The sequence below is a fragment of the Manis javanica genome, chromosome 6 (genome assembly GCF_040802235.1).
Source record: "Manis javanica isolate MJ-LG chromosome 6, MJ_LKY, whole genome shotgun sequence".
In the NCBI taxonomy this organism is placed as follows: Eukaryota; Metazoa; Chordata; class Mammalia; order Pholidota; family Manidae; genus Manis; species Manis javanica.
In genome coordinates, this window is record NC_133161.1 from 69720491 (window position 1) to 69735848 (window position 15358).

General features: G+C 34.8%; 1 long non-coding RNA gene across 1 annotated transcript in view; it reads right to left on the reverse strand.

Annotated features, from left to right (window-relative positions):
• LOC140849913 (uncharacterized) overlaps positions 1-15358 on the reverse strand; it is a 26863-nt gene continuing 11505 nt past the window's right edge. The window contains exon 5 of the long non-coding RNA XR_012132302.1: positions 1-91. This is a non-coding gene — a long non-coding RNA (uncharacterized lncRNA). The remainder of the gene's footprint in view (positions 92-15358) is intronic.

The window sequence follows — 15358 nt, forward strand, 5'->3', positions numbered from 1 at the left end:
GTGTGGCTTACAAGGTCAAAATGAAGTTTCCGTGCATACCCGCTTGAATGTCTCCAAACATTTAGTAGTCATACCTCAATCAGTCTTCATCCTAATTGGCAGGGGATAGAGGATCCAGGCAATAAAGATAATCATACATCTCAGTTCTTAAGTACTCTTTCTATATTTGATAAACTGGGCTATACAGCATTCAGAGCGAAATCTCCAATGTTGACATTGTTACAGGGACTTTGTATGCATATAATACTATTTTCCATATGCACATAGTGCTATTTCCCTCAGAGAAAGTGAATTTTATAACTGAATCAATACCATTCCCATACATAAAAATAAAATGGGAAAACTCAATTTTTAAAATCAGCATTTCCAAAAGTTATCTGAAAATTATAAAGAACTGATTGAAATTCAACTGGCTAAGAGGCCATGTAACACAACTTTGAATTTTGTGCATACAGAACACACTAATAATACATTTGCTATAGTATGATGGGAAAGAGATAGGATTATCTCCTGTTTGGGTACATCCCCTCATCTTAGTGGATGAACAGACACCTGCTTGGGTGAGATTGGTGCAGCTGGAATCTCAGAGTGATTTGGGTGGGTGTTCAAGCCAAAATAAACTTTTACTGTTATCCCAAACTAGCATTATTACTGGGTGATACCATATGTCTGAATTTTCAGGAAAACCAAAGGGATCTTATGAAAGAAACTGTTAAAATACATTAGAATTTCATAAAGGAAAAGGATATAAAATTAGCATTCAGAAATTAATGTCCTCTTGTATAAAAATAATCAACTGTTAGAAATATAAGAAAAGGCCCATTTACAATAGCAAGAAAAGTAAAATCCCTAGGCAAAACCATACCATAAAAATATCTTAATAAAACCTTAGTTTTAAAACATTACTAAAATTACAAACTATACTTGAATAAAAAGATTGAAATATCATGTTTTTGGACAGAAAGACTCAACATCATAAGTGTACAGGTCACTGTTATTTTATATTGTTTAATTTTATTTTTCAATTTTGTATTAAGATATTATTGATATACACTCCTACGAAGGCTTCACATGAAAAAACAATGTGGTTACTACATTTACTCATATTATCAAGTCCCCACCCATACTCCAATGCAGGCACTGTCCATCAGTGTAGTAAGATGCCACAGATTCACTATTTCTCTTCTCTGTGCTACACTGTTTTCCCTGTGACCCCCACACCATGTGTACTAAACATAATACCCCTCAATCCCTTTCTTCCTCTTTCCCCACCCACCCTCCCACACCCCTCCCCTTTGGTAACCACTAGTTCCTTCTTGGAGTCTCTGAGTCTGCTGCTATTTTGTTCCTTCAGTTTTGCTTCATTGTTATAATCCACAAATGAGGGAAATCATTTGGCACTTGTCTTTCTCCACCTGGCTTATTTCACTGAGCATAATGTGCTCCAGCTCCATCCATGTTGTTGCACATGGTAGGATTTTTTTCTTTCTTATGGCTGAGTAGTATTCCATTGTGTATATGTACCACCTCTTCTTTATCCATTCATCTACTGATGGACACTTAGGTTGCTTCCATATCTTGGCTATTGTAAAAAGTGCTGCAATAAACATAGGGGTGTATATGTCTTTTTGAATCTGAGAAGTTGTATTCTTTGAGTAAATTTCAAGGAGTGGAATTACTGGGTCAAATGGTATTTCTATGTTTAGTTTTTTGAGGAACCTCCATATTGCTTTCCACAATGGTTGAACTAGCTTACATTCCCACCATCAGTGTAGGAGAGTTCCCCTTTCTCCTCATCCTCACCAGCATTTGTTGTTCTTAGTCTTTTTGATGCCGGCCATCCTTACTGGTGTGAGGTGCTATCTCATTGTGGTTTTAATTTACATTTCCCTGATGATTAGTGATGAGGAGCATCTTTCCATGTGTCTGTTGGCCATCTGGATTTCTTCTTTAGATAACTGTCTCTTCATATCCTTTGCCCATTTGTTAATCAGGTTATTTGCTTTTTGGGTGTTGAGGCATGTAAGTATATTTAGGATGTTGGCCCCTTATCAGATGTGTCATTTACAAATATATTCTCCCATACTGTAGGATGCTTTTTGTTCTGTTGACAGTGTCCTTTGACATACAAAAATTTTTTAGTTTGATGTAGTTCCATGAGTTCATTTTTGCTTTTGTTTCCCTTGGTCAAGGAGATGCATTCAGGAAAAAGTTGCTCATGCTTATATTCAGGAGATTTTTGCCTATGTTGTCTTCTAAGAGTTTTATGGTTTCACAATTTACATTCAGGTCTTTGATCCATTTTGAGTTTACTTTTGTGCATAGGGTTAAACAATAATCCAGTTTCATTCTCTTGCTTGCAGCAGTCCAGTTTTGCCCACACCAGCTGTTGAAGAGGCTGTTATTTCCCCATTGTATGTCCATGGCTCTTTTATCATATATTAATTGACCATATATGGTTGGGTTTATATCTGGGCTCTCTAGTCTGTTCCATTGGTCTATGGGTCTGTTCTTGTGCCAGTACCAAGTTGTCTTGATTACTGTGGCTTTGTAGTAGAGCTTGAAGTTGGGAAGCAAGATCCTCCCAGCTTTATTCTTTCTTCTCAGAATTGCTTTGGCTATTCATGGTCTTTTGTAGTTCCATATGAATTTTAGACCAATTTTCTCCAGTTCATTGAAGAATGCTGTTGGTATTTTGATAGGAATTGCATTGAATCTGTAGATTGCTTTAGGCAGGATGGCCATTTTGGCAATATTAATTCTTCCTATCCATGAACATGGGATGTGTTTCCATTTATTGGTATCTTCTTTCATTTCTCTCATGAGTGTCCTGTAGTTTTCAGAGTATAGGTCTTTCACTTCTTTGGTTAGGTTTATTCCTAGGTATTTTATTCTTTTTGATGCAACTGTGAATGGAATTCTTTTCCTGATTTCTCTCTCTACTAGTTCATTGTTAGTGTATAGGAATGCAACAGATTTCTGTGTATTAATTTTCATCCTGCAACTTTGCTGAATTCAGATATTAAATCTAGTAGTTTTAGAGTGGATTCTTTAGGGTTTTTTATGTACAATATCATGTCATCTGCAAACAGGGACAGTTTAACTTCTTCCTTGCCAATCTGCCTTTTATTAATAAAATGCCTTTTATTTCTTTGTGTTGTCTGATTGCCATGGCTAGGACCTCCAGTACTATGTTGAATAGAAGTGGGGAGACTGGGCATCCTTGTCTTGTTCCCAATGTTAAAGGAAAAGCTTTCAGCTTCTCACTGTTAAGTATAATGTTGGCTGTGGGTTTGTCATATATGGTCTTTATTATTTTGAGGTACTTGCCCTCTATACTCATTTTGTTGAGAGTTTTTATCATGAATTGATGTTGAATTTTGTCAAATGCTTTTTCAGCATCTATAGAGAAAATCATGTGGTTTTTGTCCTTCTTTTTGTTGATGTGGTGGATGATGTTGATGGATTTTCGAATGTTGTACCATCCTTGCATCCCTAGGATAAATCCTACTTGATCATGATGGATGATCTTTTTGATGTATTTTTGAATACAGTTTGCTAGTATTTTATTGAGTATTTTTACATCTATGTTCATCAGGGATATTGGTCTGTAATTTTCTTTTTTTGTGATGTCTTTACCTGGTTTTGGTATTAGAGTGATGCTGGCCTCATTGAGTGGGTTTGGAAGTATTCCTTCTTCTTCTACTCTTTGGAAAACTTTATGGCAGATGGGTATTAGGTCTTCATTAAATGTTTGGTAAAATTCAGTGGTGAAGCCATCTGGTCCAGGAGTTTTGGTCTTAGGTAGGTTTTTGATTACCAGTTCAATTTCATTGCTGGTAATTGGTCTGTTCAGATTTTCTGTTTCTTTCTATGTCAGCCTTGAAAGGTTGTATTTTTCTAGAAAGTTGTCCATTTCTTCTAGGTTATCCAATTTGTTAGCATATAATTTTTCATAGTATTCTCTAATAATTCTTTGTATTTCTGTGGTGTCCATAGTGATTTTTCCTTTCTCATTTCTGATTCTGTTTATGTGAGTAGATTCTCTTTTTTCTTGATAAGTCTGGCTAGGTGTTTATTTATTTTGTTTATTTTCTTGAAGAACCAGCTCTTGCTTCCATTGATTCTTTCTATTGCTTTATTTTTCTCTATTTTATTTATTTCTGCTCTAATCTTTATTATGTCCTTCCTTCTACTGACTTTGGGCTTCATTTGTTCTTCTTTTTCTAGTTTCGTTAATTGTGAGTTTAGACTGCTTATATGGGATTGTTCTTCTTTCCTGAGGTAGGCCTGTATTGCAATATACTTTCCTCTTAGCATGGCCTTGGTTGCATCCCACAGGTTTTTGTGGTGTTGAATTATTGTTGTCATTTGTCTCCATATATTGCTTGATCTCTGTTTTTATTTGGTCATTGATCCATTGTTATTTAGGGGCATGTTGTGAAGCCTCCATTTGTTTGTGGGGTTTTTCATTTTCTTTGCATAATTTATTTCTAGTTTCATATCTTTGTGGTCTGAGAAACTGGTTGGTACAATTTCAATCTTTTTGAATTTACTGAGGCTCTTTTTGTGTCCTTGCACAAGTTCTATTCTTGAAAATGTTCCATGTGCACTTGAGAAGAATGTGTATTCTGCTGCTTTTGGGTGTAGAGTTCTGTAGTTCTGTAGATGTCTGTTAGGTCCATCTGTTCTAATGTGTTGTTAAGTGCCTCTGTCTCCTTACTTATTTTCTGTCTGGTTGATCTGTCCTTCAGAGTTACTGGAGTGTTGAAGTCTCCTAGAATGAATGCATTGCATTCTATTTCCTCTTTAAATTCTGTTAGTATTTGTTTCACATATGTAAGAGCTCCTGTGTTGGGTACATAGATATTTATAATGGTTATATCTTCTTATAATGGTTATATCTTTATCAGTATGTAATGTTCTTCTTTGTCTCTTGTGACTTTCTTTGTTTTGAAGTCTATTTTGTCTGATATTAGTACTGCAACTCCTGCTTTTCTCTCCCTATTAGTTACATGCATATCTTTGTCCATCTCTTCACTTTTAGTCTGTGTATGTCTTTGGGTTTAAAATGAGTCTCTTGTAGGCAGCATATACATGGGTCTTCTTTTTTATCCATTCAGTGACTCTATATCTTTTGATTGGTGTATATAGTTCATTTACATTTAGGGTGATTATCGATAGGTATGTACTTGTTGCCATTGCAGGCTTTAGATTCGTGGTTACCAAAGGTTCAAGGTTAACTTCCTTACTATCTAAGAGTCTAACTTAACTCACTTAATATGTTATTACAAACACAATTTAAAGGTTCTTTTTTTTTCTCCTCCTTTTCCTTCCTCTTCCATTCTTAGTATACTAGGTATCATAGTCTGTACTCTTTGTCTATCCCTTGATTGACTTTGGGGATGGTTAATCTAATTTTGCATTTGCTCAGTAATTAGCTGTTCTACTTTCTTTATTGTGGTTTTATTACCTCTAGTGACAGCTATTAAACCTTAGGAACACTTCCTTCTATAGAAGTCCCTCCAAAATACACTGTAGAGATGGTTCGTGGAGGTAAATTCTCTCAGCTTTTGCTAATCTGGAAATTGTTTAATCCCTCCTGCAAATTTAAATGATAATCTTGCTGGATAAAGGCACTTGATTTGAGGCCCTTCTGCTTCATTGCATTAAATACATCATGCCACTTCCTTCTGGCCTGTAAGGCTTCTGCTGAGAAGTCTGATGAAAGCCTGATGGGCTTTCCTTTGTATGTGATCTTATTTCTCTCTCTGGCTGCTTTTAATAGTCTGTCCTTATCCTTGATCTTTGCCATTTCAATTATTATGTCTTGGTGTCATCTTCCTTGGGTCCCTTTTCTTGGGAGATCTGTGCATTTCCATGGCCTGAGAGACAATCTCCTTCCCCTGATTGGGGAAGTTTTCAGCAATTACCTCCTTAAAGATACTTTCTATGCCTTTTCTCTCTCTTCTTTCTCTGGTTACCCTATAATGTGAATATTGTTTTGTTTGGATTGGTCACACAGTTCTCTCAATATTCTTTCATTCTTCAAGATCCTTTTTCCTCTCTGTGCCTCAGCTTCTTTGTATTCCTTTTCTCTAATTTCTATTTCATTTATCGTCTGCTGCACCATATCCAATCTGCTTTTAATACCCTCCATTGAGTTCTTCAATGATTGGATCTCCGACCGGAATTCATTCCTGAATTCTTGAATATCTTTCCGTACCTCCATGAGCATGTTAATGATTTTTATTTTGAACTCCGTTTCAGGAAGTCATGAGGTCAATGTCATTTAAATCTTTCTCAGGAGTTGTATTATTAATTTTACTTTAAACCAGGTTCCTTTGGCATTTCATATTTGTATATCATGCCCTCTAGTGTCCAGAAGCTCTACTCTCTGGAGCTTCTCAGCCCCTGAAGCAATGTCTGGGGTCATAGGGGGTTGTATTGGTGCTTGGCAGGAGGGAAGAGCTGTTTCCTGCTTCCTGACTGCTATGCCTGTCTCCACTGCCTGAACCAGTGGGCCGAGCATGCAGGTACAAGCCTGTATACTTGTTTGTAGTTGCTGTAGACAGATCTTCCCTCTGGCTGGCCTAACACCAGGGTAGGGTTTGCTGGTTTGCAAGCCAGGTGGAGCTGGCTGGGAGAAAGGCACAGTAGGCTGCATATCATGGAGGGGGTCCTTGGAGCTGGGTAGCCAGCCAGAGAGCTGAAGCACCTGAAGATCGTGAAAGCTCCCAACCTGCTGGGCAGAGTGCACCTGGACAATTTTGTCTACCTGTCCTTCCTCCTGAGCAGTATGCTCTGTGCAATCCTTGCCCCTTTAGTAGCCCTCTTGCTAAAGGCATCCTTGTTAGGAAATCTCTCAGGCTGCCCACCTTTCTTTTGTCCCAGAGCAGCCAAATATGGATCCCTGCTTTCCACAAGTGGCTGGAATCTCAGTCTCTCCAGGAATTCTGCCTCTTAGCTTTCCAACCCCCTAATCATGAGGGTACCATGCAAGCACCATGAAATGTAGGTTTTTGCTCCCAGAGAAGATCTCCAGAGTTAGGTATTCATCAGTCCCAGGGCTCTACTCCCTCCCGGCTCTGTTTCTCTTCCTCCAGTCAGTGAGCTAGGATGGGGGGAGGGCTTGGGTCCTGCTGGCCCACAGCTTTGTTATGTTACCCTGTTCTGTGAGGTCTGCTCTTTCCTCCAGGTGTATGCAGTCTGGCTCTATTCTCTTTCCTGTTGCTCTTTCAGGATTAGTTGTATTAATTATATTTTTATATTATATGCAGCTTTAGGAGGAAGCCTCTGTCACACCTCTCATGCCGCCATCTTTAATCCTAAATCTCCTGTTATTTCATAAGTTAATATAACTGTAATGAAATTCCAAAAATGTTTAAAATGTGAAATGATTACTAAATTGATAGCCATGGAAACAGAAACTCATGATAAAAATTTTCACCAACCTAAGATAGAAACTTCCATAATCTGAGAGCATCCATGGGAAGGGGAACCCTATAGATAACATTGTATTTAATGTGTAAATTTTGCAGGTCTTCCACCTAACATTAAGAACAAGGTAAGGATGCTTATTCTCATCAATTCTAGTCATCATTGCACTGGAAGTCCCAGCCATTGGAATAAGGCAAGGAGAGGAAATAAAAGGAATATAGACTGAAGAGGAAGAAGTAAAAATGTGTGTATATTCTAAAGCAAAATTGTTTATTAAAAAAATAGCCAGAAAACCTTTAGAAAGAAAGAACAATATCAGGGAGCTTGCCTCTATAATTTAAAATGTGTGTTGATGCATTAAGAGACAGATCAATGAATAGAATAGAAATTCCAATAATAGACTCAAGTACATACAAAAACAAAGTGCATTATCTAAGGGGGCTTTACAAGTCCTTGGGGAAAAGGCAGACTTTTATTACAGGCAGTTCTCACATTGCATAGTATTATGGGAACATAAAAAATGACTATTTGAGCTGACATCATGTAAGAAAATCTTAATAGTTAATAGGAAAATTATAATTGTTCTATGGCCTTTTAACATTTTTGGCAAAGCTCTAGAAATTATCTTGATGTGTGCTATGAATGTATAGTGAGTTAAAAAATAGTGAAAGCAATATTTATTTAGTACACTCTAATTTAATACATTAGAAACATTGTGAATAAAAGTTTTATTTCTTTAGAAAATGTATCAAGAGTAGTTTTAATAGTTAAGCCTCTTATTGTCATATAACTTATGAAACAGAGAGTGTATCTTTTCTAGGCCTTGGAAAATTATATACTCCTAAGTCTGAATAAGCTTCTAAAATTTTACCATTTATACTTCAATGGTATGAAATGTCCCTGAGAGTACTAATGTGAATTTTTTTCTTTTGTTAGTATAATTTCCTCTGGGACATCACCTTTTTCATTGCAACACATTCCTCATGCCATCAAATTCTTTTGGCTATATATAGAGGTCTCTCAAATGGCAGAAATGTCACCATCCCCAAAATCAGCTGTTATTTTTCTATTATTCCCTTTATGTTTGATTCAAATTTACTTACAGCATTATCATTTTTATTTCTTTATCATACTTCTACCTTTGTTGAGTGATTTTCTCTCAATGATCTATTTTTGTACAATGTCACATAGATTTATTCCCTGAAAAGAAGTCATCTCAACTACATGCCTTACTGTCTATGCATGAACTGAATTAGAGATGTACAGTGACCAATTACCAACTTTGAAGCCTTTGAAGGAAGTTACATGATTCAAGTGAAGTATAGAAACATTATCTTTTGTAATTTTTACCTTCAATCTTTTATAATATAATAATCTCAAGTATTTCCTAAGGATACATTTAGAACCATCTCATACAGTGTTACAATTTTGCTTCAACTGTCAAACACAAGTTAGGAAATACAAGAGAAGAAAAACCTACTCGATTTACTTATACTTTTACTTATCATTTGTTTATTTCTTTCTGATGTTATAAGCTTCCTTCATTTATTATTTTATGTCTGTTTAGATAACTTCCTTTAGCCACTTATTTAAGGTAGGTCAACAGATTCTTTTACTTTAACCTCATCTGACAATGTCTAGATTTCTTCTTCATTCCTGAGGGACATTTTCATTGGGTATATCATTATGGGTTGGTTGTTCTTTTCTTTCATCACTTGAAAGTACTGTGCTACTTTCTTCTAGCTTCCATTCTCTCATGAGAAATTTTCTGCCACTCATATGTTTTTCCTCCTATAGGAAAGGTGTTATTTGTTCTCTTGCTGCCTTCAACACTTTTTCTTTGTCTTCAGTTTTCAAAAGTATACTTATAATGTGTCTTGTCATGCAATTCTTTGAGTTCCTCCTGTTTAGAATATTCTCAGATTCTTGATTCTGTCGATTTATTTCTCTTGCTCAACAGGGGAAGTTTTTAGCCATTATTTCTTCTAGTACTTTTTTAATCTGCCCTTTTTGTCTCCTGCTTACACTCTGTTGACATAACTTACGTTTTTTCTTATAATACCACAGACACCTTAGGCCCTGTTCACTTTTCATTTTTTTCAATTTATTGTCTCTCTGTTGTTCAGATTGGTTGATTTACATTATTCTGTCTTCCAGTTCACTGATTCTTTCCTCCATCCCACCTATTCTGTTGATTAGCCTATCCACTGACCTTTTTATTACATATATATACATTTTTTTTCTAACATGTTTATTTGGGTCTTATTTATATCTTACAGTTATTTGCTGAGAATTTCTATTTTTTCACTTGTTTCAAGTGTGTTCATAATTGCTTCTTGAAGCATCTCATCAAGGCTGCTTTAAAATCATTGTTAGGTAAGTCAGATATTAACATCTGTCATGTTTATGGATGAATAATCAAGTTTAAAAAGACATTGTTCAGTAGTTATAATATGCTGGGAACCAGTCTAACATGTTATATGTATTGACTTATTCCTAGAGCAGCTCTATGAAGTCGGTACTATTACTATTACCATTTTCCAGGTAAGACAAACTTTCCCCTCCAATTCCCAGTCTCTGACTTGTTCTGGTCTAGGCTGGAAAGAAAGACGATTACTACACAAATTTCCAAGATGGAGCACATCATCATTTTAATAAATTCCTACCCAAAAAAGTGTTACATTGGGAGCAATTCTATAAATAAATAAATAGCACATTGTGAATATTCTAATTCATTTCCTAGTCAAAAAAAGGAAAAGGAAACATAAAAACATAGAAAGAAAAATAAAATCTCCATTGTGGACTGAGATTATGTACTTTTGGCTAGGTTGACACCATCCTGAAAATCTATGTGCTGCCACTGATTAGCTTCTTGCTTTCTTATTCTCATTTCAGCTTGTTCAGTAAACCAATAATAGAAACTAAAGTCCCATATGTTTTGGAGGCTGTTTGGACTCTAATGTATTCCACATCAATAATTTTACTGTTATAGTTCTAAAATATCTTTTGAGAGCTGATAGGATGATTCTATGTCATTACTCTTCTTTTTGATATTTTGGCCACATTTTCAATTTTGAAAAATTTCAAATAAAATTTTCAAAATATACTTAACTACTTCCTTACATACCATGCTAGCATTTTCTATAAGCAGTCTCAAATGTGGTTGATTGGAAAAAATAACAAATTCATAATGCTGGATTTTCTTATATAAAAGGATTAATTCCTTTGTGTCCCTAAGTAGCCATTTAAATATTTTTCATATAAATTTTGTCCGTTTTTTCTGTTTATTTTTGCATCTTTTTTTATAGAAATCTTTTTATTACATTTATTTAATGATTGCTATTGGCATAGAAAGTTATTGATTTTTTTACAGCTTTACTGAGATATAATTTATATACCATAAAATTCATTAATTTTAAGTACATAATTCCACAGTTTTTAGTACAATCTCAAAAGTTGTGCAACCATCTTCACAGCCTAGGTTTAGAACATTTTCATCACCCCAAAAACAAATCCAATTCTTAATTATAATCATTCCCACACCCCTTCTATTCAAAGTTTGTTGAGTGATTTTTATCACAAGAAAGCTTTATCTCATGCTTTTTCTGCATCTATTCAGATGACTATCATATGGCTTTTGTCCCTTATTTATTAATGTGGTATACTACATTAATTGATGTTCATATGTCAAATCCCACTTGGACATGGTGTATGATCCTTTTTATGTATTGTTGGATTTGTTGTTGATGATTTTCACATCAAGATTCATAGGAGATATTGATTCTTAGTTTTCCTAACTTGTCTGGTTATGGTATCAGGGTAATATTGGCCTCTAGAATGGGCTGGGGAGTTTTCCTTCCTCTTCTATCTTTTTGAATAGTTATGAAGGAATGGCATTAAATATTTTTTTAGTTTTTCAATAGAATTTACCAGAAAAGTCTTGTATACCTGGTTTTTCTTTGTGTGAAGTTTTAAAATTACTAAATCAATCACTTTACTTGTTATAGGTCTTTTTAGATTTTCTCTCTCTTTTTCAGTCATTTTCCATAGGTTGTCTTTTATAACTTTTCCATTTTATTTTGTAGGAATTTCTAGGAATTTGTCCATTTTGTCTGTGTTTTATAATTTGTCAACATACAATTATTCATTGTATTCCCTTGTTATCCTTTTAATTTATGTAAAGGTAGTGATGTCACCTATTTCATTCCTTAGTTGAGTAATTTGAGTCTTCTCTCTTTTTTTAGTGGTCATTTTAGTTAGAGTTTTGTCAACTTTGTTGATCTTTTCAAAAAACTAACTTTTGGTCTTTTGATTTTTCTTTATTGTTTTTCTATTCTCTATGTCATTTAATTTAACTCTGATCTTTATTATTTCCTTCCCTTTGTTTGCATTGGATTTAGTTTGCTTTTCTTTAGTCTTTTTCATTTTCTAAGTTTTTTATAAAAGAAGTTTGGAGCATTAATTGGTGAACTTTTTTTGATATAGTAAATTTTTTATATCTATATCACAGTTATAAATTTCCCCAAAAGCACTGGTTAGTAATAGCAGTCACATGGTACAAATGTTTCCCATTCTTGTCTAATGGAAATTCTATTATTTCACCATGATTGAAAATTTTTGACTCAAAGTACATAGAGACATACAGACACATATCCAATAATATTTATACTTTATATACTATCTTGTTAAGGAAATGTCTGGTTTGCATCAATCATCTTTCATAATCTTAGAAGGTCACGATATATTTTCTGCCTCACTACCAACATCATGTGGCTACCAGCTGAGATTACCAGCTGTTGAGATTCTGAAAAAATAAACATCTGGAATTTTCATTTGGGGAATCTATAAACCCAGGAAGAGAGTTCAGACGTTAGCCAGAAAAACAATGTGAAGAAGAAACAAAAAGAAAAGACAAATGTCCAAGTCAATGTAGATAATGCCAAAATGAAAATACAGCAGAATTAGTGAAGTCATATAACTTCTAAAAATTATCTGCAAGACATTACATTTTTCCACTTGAAATTGTTCTACAGATATCTAGGTATTATTTCAAGCATAAAAACATGAATTTGCACACTTTGTGAAGGGTAAAAATTTGTTAAATAAAATGTTTATGAGGTATTGATGATAACAAAAAAAGATGAAACTATTTTCCGGAGGAGAAATTTTACTCTTCAGACATAATAAGATATAAGACACAGAAAAGAATATGGTCTTTTTCTTATTTAAGTTGGAGTTGATTAAGTGGATTGTGTGTTTCAATAAGTATACATACAGCCATTTTGGCTCAGTTTCTCATTTTATTTTGGATAGAAGGAGTCTGCTTTGGCCAATCAATAAACTGTAATGTATCATCTGAACTTAGATGAGAACTACCTCCTATTGCTAGTTCACTGTCCTGCTGTTAGCCTTGCTCTCCAACCTTGACAACAGCACGTATATGTGCCCTCAGATTGACTTTCATATGGAAACATTAACTGCCCAATGGGTGGTCAAGATACTCCTGCTCTTCTACAGACTGTTGAATCACCACTGATGCTGTCATTTACAGTTTGTGCAGAGCTCTAAATCTTTCTACATTAGGCGCATCACTCTGTGGATGTTTGGGTATTTATATAAAGCAGACTCAAGTAGGAGTCATCTCAACCCACAGATAGTAGTATTGAGTTCATTTTAGTTAGTACTTGCAATTAATCTAAAGCCTTCTGTTATGATTCAAGGTTTGAGCATCCTGTTAATTGCTAAACTAGTGATAGCTATTTTTTTATTCTTGCTGGGCCAAGAGCATTTCTTTCCCTAAGTCATTTAATCCTAATTGTGAACCATTATTATCTACATTTTACAGATGATGTTATTCAGGCTTACAGAAATGAAATCATTTTCCCTGGATCTTACAGTCCTTAAAGGCAATTCAAATCCAGTTTCTGAGCCTATTGTTTTCATCTCTAAACTCAGATTCTTCCTAACTACCTCTTCTGTTCCTTCTTCATGAGTTGTTAAATGCAACAGATTGGGAGAAGGGCAATGGAAAAGTGAGAGGAAACTCAAATTAATTCCCCTTCCAATAATACAAAGAAATAACATTTTGGTGACAAACAAATGTTCTAGGTTTTCATATTTCATATATTTTCAAACAAATAATTTTTACTTTTGCAGACCAGTATAATCTGATCAAAATATCCACCTATCCTATCAGTGTTACTTCATTTCATGGGGATATAAATAATTTCAGATTTGAAATTGTTCCTTATTAATATCAAAGTCATGGTGAGAGAGACTAAGCTTTATCTACTGACATCATCACTGACAGGTACTTAAAGCAAAATATTGGAGGAAAGATATGAATACATGGTCATTTCCTTTTCCCCCTCATGTTGTACTACAATTGTGCTCACTTTCCTTGTCCAATTTACTTCCCTTCATATCCTATACTCAGCCAAGTTTCTCTTTCTTTGAAGTCAGTAATAGAAGTGAAATATTTATTTCCCCTGGAAACCAACAGATGATTTGACAAATCCTCAATATACATTGAGCATCTATTATGCTTTAGGCACCAGGGATACAGCAGTAAAAAAGAAAGAAAGAAAGAAAGAAAATAAAAGACATGTCTATATTCTAATGGAACTTATATTATAGAGACCATATGGCAATCAAGTCTGAATCTTCTGTGGTGGATTTCTCACCTTTAGGTGAGATTTAACTTCAGGAAAGGTGTGACCGGATTCCATCTCTTTGGTAATCAAATCTTTCCAAGGATAGAATTTATCACCATAGATTTCTGTGAGGCAAATTTGGCTTTCATAGCTTGGCTTAATAAGTCATTCATAAATAATAAGAAAATAACTGATAGAAAAACTTATGAAATTGGTCATTGTTTTCCTATGTAAGATAACAAATGAAAAAAGTCTAATGAAAGAGCTCTTTGACTTTATAACTAGGTGAGATATTACTTATTTCATGGGTATTATTGTTCCGTTTACAGACAGACACCATGGCTTTAGGAGCACAATCATTACACAATTTTATGGTGTCACATTTTACTGACCAGGGACAGCACCTGCTGTCCTCTAAAATCATATGGTTCAGAGGACTCTCCAGCAAACTAGAACTGTGATTCTAACTACGTCATATGCAGGGTGATATATATTGAAAAAATGCTTTGAGGCTTTTCAAGCCTTACATAAGTATCATCACGGTGAAACACCTTTTCAAGGTCACACACAGTCAGTGGGGAGCTGGAAGCCAATCCAGGTTTCAGTTTCCTAGACTGTGCTGCGCTCTTTCTACTGCCCAACCCTTACTTATAACTTCACGAGTCCAAGATGCATGAGGCACAGTGGATAAGCTTTCTTAGTAGGGTAACTTAATTTTAAAAACTGTTCATTTCCATCCTATGAGGGTGACTTAATTTGCCAATATGTAGATCAACTTCCGATTTTAAAATTAAAATAACTAATGGCTTTCAAAATATTTCGTTCACATGGGGCAGACATGAAATAGTTGGTGAAATGAAATGCCAAAAACACTACATTTTCCAATAATGAATCACTAACAGTTTGTCTCTGTGCTAAAACTTGGCTTTTAAGGAAGAAATTTTTAGACTCTAATTACAGCTTACAGAAGCAAAAGGTCAGAAAAGTGATGCTTAGTGGCTTAATGGGATTTTGTATTGAACCAATACAGCATTATGAGGATGCTGTTTTTCTATTCATCAAAAGGCTACACACATAAACCAATACCACCAGTTTAAAATTATCAATGTCATACTACCATGCTACTCAAATCAACTGTCAAGCTCTTAAGCGCCTAAGTTATACACAAAAGGTTAAAAGACACATTTTCTATATGAGTAAACACATGCAATATTGGAAATGCATGAAAATCTCTCTTGAAACTGAGAAATGGAAATACTATACAA